A 5,216-nucleotide genomic window follows, 5' to 3' on the forward strand; every position below is an offset into this window, starting at 1 on the left:
GCACTTCAGCATAAGCTAATGAAAGAGTTATAGGCACTCTATCTTTTACTAGAATCGCTATTAAAAACTGGATTTATACCAATCACAAATACATTTATATGGTATTATAACTTGATGTGTGTGTATTTAAATATTCACAAAGGTTATTCCAGTTAATAGTTTACAATCAAATGCAAATGTATTCGGTTTGTCCTCATCTGTTTTAGCATCCGAGTTTTAAAACTATTATATGACAGATTTTATGAAATTAAAATTGGAATAAATATAGTATGTATGACAATAACACTTTACTGAACCTAAAGATTTCTGTTATTTTACTATACGTTACTATACTTTATGACTTCACGATCGTTCACGATGTACAATGTTTATAAGACAGAGACAAAAGGCTAGGACAAATAAATAAACAGGGTCGAGGACATGGACGAGGACCAGGACAAGCTGGACTAGGACCAGCACCAGGACCATGACGAGGATGACGCAGATGACGATGATGATGACCAGGACGAAGACAATGACTATGACCAGGAAGAGAACGAGGCGTGCACGAGGACTGGGCGTGGACAAGGAGGCTAGGACGAGGCGTGCACGAGGACTAGGCGTGGACGAGGACCAGGACCAGGAAGAGGACGCGGCATGGACGAGGACGAGTACGAGGCGTGGAAGAGGAGGCTAGGACGAGACGTGGACGAGGACTAAGACAAGAACTAGGACAAGGACCCATGTACCAGGACGATGACGAGGATGATGCAGATGACGAGGATGATGACCAGGACGAAGACAGTGACGAGGACCATGAAGAGGGCGAGGCCTGGACCAGGACTGGGACCAGGAAGAGGACGAGGCGTGAACTAGGACCAGGACTAAGAAAAGGACCAGGACAATGACAATAGCAATAAATTACGATTGAAAAAAATAATGTCCAATAAAAAATAATAAAAAAATAAAAATCAACAAGACACTTAAACAAAAAACATCTCAGGAAGAAGATCATGGTCAAATAGCTCCGATCGTCATTTTTGCTTTGGTTTCAACGAATTGACGTAAATTCTCGAGAAATTAAATTTCTGCTCTAAATTTTGTAGCTGCTATAGTTGCTTTGACGACTGGGCGTGATTAACAAGACCCAATAGTCAAACATTTGAATAGAATCAAACATTGATGTTTTAACTTGCATATACTATAAGCCATATTTAAATGAGATTAACAAGTTGAAGTAAAGGCTATATCAGACGACCAGTTATTATGAACCACGTTTATACTACCTTTGACTAACATAACCTACTTCAATCACATACCCTCTTATAGTAGTCCTTCAACACTAAGTAGGAACGGTCCGAATAAAATAACTGATATGTGTTCAATGCTTTATAGGATTCCAGGGTATTTATACTACAACTCTTTAAAATACCAAATATTCGGAATTCTCTGTTTGACCTTGAGAGGGGTTGTGTTGTTGTTGTTGTTTTTGTTTCATGGCTTAGTACGGAGAAACGGAACAGCAAGCTAAGATCAAAGATAAAATAATGTTCAGTTTTGTACATCTATGTAGATACAGTGCCACGTTGATCCATACAGTGAGTAACACAACTCCTTAACGTATATACAAACCACGTAACACGTAACTGTTTTGTACAGCGAATTTAAGGTATGTGTTTAAAAGTGTTTCAATTCTTAGCATAGAACTCACAACCTAATTCGATTATCGACCAGGACAAGCCTTAATAACCCGATATAAGTCTTTTCGAAATTATGATATTGTCAGCAAGTTAGAAACACAACCTAACCATGGACGTCTTTGAAAAGGCAATCGCTTTGTTATTAATTCTGTGGGAGAGGGAATATTTTGTTGGACTTGTTACATATAGTGTCATGAAGTGATATGAATTACAATGTAACCCTTTAAGTTTTATCAACACCTGCAAGGCCCGTAAAATAAGACAAAGAAGACATAAGAAAAAAATCAGAAGCACGTGATGTTTCCTTTCTCACTCATGATTGGTTCATTTATAGCGGTGTTCAGCAGTAGGTCATATTAAACCTATCAGTGGCCAGATGCACCATCACATATTAGCCCAAGCTTGCAACTTGTCGAGCAGCTTCTTTAGAGGCAAGGGGGTTTGTAAAAGTTGAATGAGCCAAAAGATACGATGATCGTTGCGGTCGTATAATTTATCAAATTGTTTGTAATTAGTCTGTTGAAGTAGTTTTACGATTTAACCTTAATCATTTATTCAAGTGGCGCTTCTTGGAGCTAGGATTCTGTAAATAGCCTACCGTGTAACTTTCCCTAGAGTGCGAAATAAGGTACCAGCTCAAACGAGCTATAAGGCGCCGTCATAGTGACATAACCACATTACAATAAAGAAAAATAAATGTCATTATAGTTTGTTATATGTTCACTTAATTAGTTTACACTTATAGCTTGTTCTAGGTGGATAACTTTCTGGGTATCACAGATATATGAAACGATCGCTTGTTGCAGAGGAGAGTGCATCGTGTCGTCTGCTTTTCGTTTCAACAGTATGCACTACGTCTATATAGTAAACTCACAGGGTTACATAACGTTATTCACTCACAGAATAGGTTTTGGACCCTTCGGAGGTAGAATGAGGCGGACGAGGCTGGTTGACCGGAAGCGACCACCCGCTGAAAAGTGGACACCAGCTAAAATGTTTGCGTATCGTTCTATGCACAGTAGACCTAGAGTACTAACATAGTGCTAAGACATGAAAGCGGGGACGGGACGGAAATATGTACAAGAATTAATTCCTTGATACAGAAATGTAGAATTACATTTTTCACTCTACGAAGTCGCCATAGCATAGATTCAAGTTTTCAAATGGCATACACTACCCCTATTTGCTCCTCGTCGTCGTCTTCGATACGGTGACACATCCGCAAAAAGGGACAATATCTCACCACACACACGTCAAGAGAATAATTAGTTAAATCTGACACGAGTACTGATATGAGTGACAGGATTCATAGAACCACTGGAACTACTAATGAGGTCTGAAGGCAGACTATTCCAATCCCTAATTGTATTTGGAAGAAAACTATACTTATAGCAATTGATACTGGCATACAATTGGCAGAAATGCATGTTCCGACTCCTACGCAGAGGCTACCAATGGTTTGCCACAACTTTGAGTTAAACAGTTTTGACTTTCCATGTTCAGTCTAGTAAACCAGTCAATTTTACTGTAGTTAAAGTCTCCTAGAACATGAAAACATGGTTGTCTACCAGCTTGGTATTTTGCTGTAATCATGTTCAGTTGCTCTCTGAGTAAGTTGATGTGATCAGACTGGGCATCAGGATCCTTGTACCAGGAAGCAACATAGTAGCAACTACCATTTACAGTGAACTTCGCCCAAACAGATTCAGAGCCATTTGTGAGGAAAGGAGCCGCTACCGGTTGCAACTGCTTCTTAATCAGCAACATTGTATCCCCACCTCCCATGGTACGGTCATTTCTAAAAGTGACGTACCCCAAAGCAGCAGGCAGGAGTTCTTGTGTACCAACAGAACTGTCAATTTTGGTTTCTTGGAGCGCTACCACATCGGAACTATGAGTATCCAGAAAGGCTTGGAGCTCTAGATTTTTACTTCTGACACCATTGATATTAATTGAAGCGAGGACGATCTTGTTCACAGTTTGCCATTTGCTAGGCACTTTGGTTATGGGGCCCCGGCCATGGGGCAACTCACTGGGGGGATCATTACTAGGAAGCGAATCCAAGACACTGAAGCTATTGCTTAGATTAAGTTCCTTTTTGGGAAGCAGAAACCCCTAATGTGGCTGACAAATTGGGGTTGCCACAGTTTGGAAAAATCCAAACAAAGTCGGACAATTGCAACACCCTATAACCCTCTTTTGTGATGTTACTGCAACGAATGTGAACCCACTTGTCACACTCGTCGCACTGAACAGCCTTGTCATTCCTTTTGACTAGTTTCGAGCAAATACTACAATAAATACCTGCACCAGGATTTAATTCGATGTCCCCTGCCAGCACAATTAACAAGGATAAATACACCAGTTTGCGACGTGAGGTAATGGGTCCGGTGTACGAACTACTGTGGACTGTAACATATCTACCCTTTTTACCTATGTTTGAGATAAGATAAGAAAGAATACTGACTGACCTTGAGCTTCGAATATAACAAGATGACATATCTCTAACAGTAACAGCCTCCCCGATTCCCACAGTATGGACAGTAAAATATAACAGCAGACCCATCCCAAACAGCAGTAGGCCCAGTACGATCTTACAATGCATGATGTATGTGTTCTGTAAATGTCAGACACCAATTGCAAATACAGGGACTAGCCTGTCTAGAAAGACGCCCAAGCAACAACAAGAGCAAAGACCTACACTCCACCCTAACAGTACCAGTATATGGATGGCCAACCAACACCCATGCAACAACACAAGCAAAGACCTACACACCACCCTAACAGTAACTGAAGGGCCACCCAACACCTAGGCTACCCTATGCAAGCACTATGAACAGTGGCAACAAAAGAACCTAAGTCAGGCCTACACCCTATCCTAATCAAAAGAGGAGCCACCAGCTCCAGACACCCAAAAGACAAACAAAAACCTCAAAAATCACAACAATCCACGAAGCAAATTAACCACAAAAACACCACAAGACAATAACTACTAAGACCAACCAACACTGGAGACAACTTAAGCAAAACACAGCAAACTAGAGATAAAAAACTCCAGGAAAAAGAAAGCTCAAACTTGACGTAAGTGCACCTGTACAATAATGCCAAAAAATGATAATAATCACAACATCGCAAAAACAGGGACAACGCAGTTGTCATGGTCACACATAAAGAGAAATTGATTCGGGCACTACAGAAGAGCAAACATTCTGATTTACGGTGTAGTATAGTTTGCTTGCCATGGCCAAATATTGCTAGAATTACACAAGAAAGTATACATTCTGACTAATTGTATAATATGTGAATAACTTATACATATACTGTCACGTGATTGCATTCACTGACCTATCATCTAACTCCATGCACATTATATGTATATGGCGTCAGCGTAAACCTTGAGTATACGTTATGGGTTTGAAGTAGATATTTCTATTCCAAAAGCTCTATATAAGGAAATACACCTAACCTCAAACATATTTTCAAGTCCACATGGTGCGATATAAGGAGGTATTCTTACTTGAACATAAACCAGTTTAC

At 40.1% G+C, this 5,216-nt stretch overlaps 1 long non-coding RNA gene across 2 annotated transcripts in view; it reads right to left on the reverse strand.

Moving 5' to 3' along the window:
• The window catches only part of LOC139975732 (uncharacterized), a 156,905-nt gene that overhangs the window by 37,827 nt on the left and 113,862 nt on the right, over positions 1-5,216 (reverse strand). The window lies entirely within an intron of this gene.

Source organism: Apostichopus japonicus, chromosome 11, assembly GCF_037975245.1.
Source record: "Apostichopus japonicus isolate 1M-3 chromosome 11, ASM3797524v1, whole genome shotgun sequence".
In the NCBI taxonomy this organism is placed as follows: Eukaryota; Metazoa; Echinodermata; class Holothuroidea; order Aspidochirotida; family Stichopodidae; genus Apostichopus; species Apostichopus japonicus.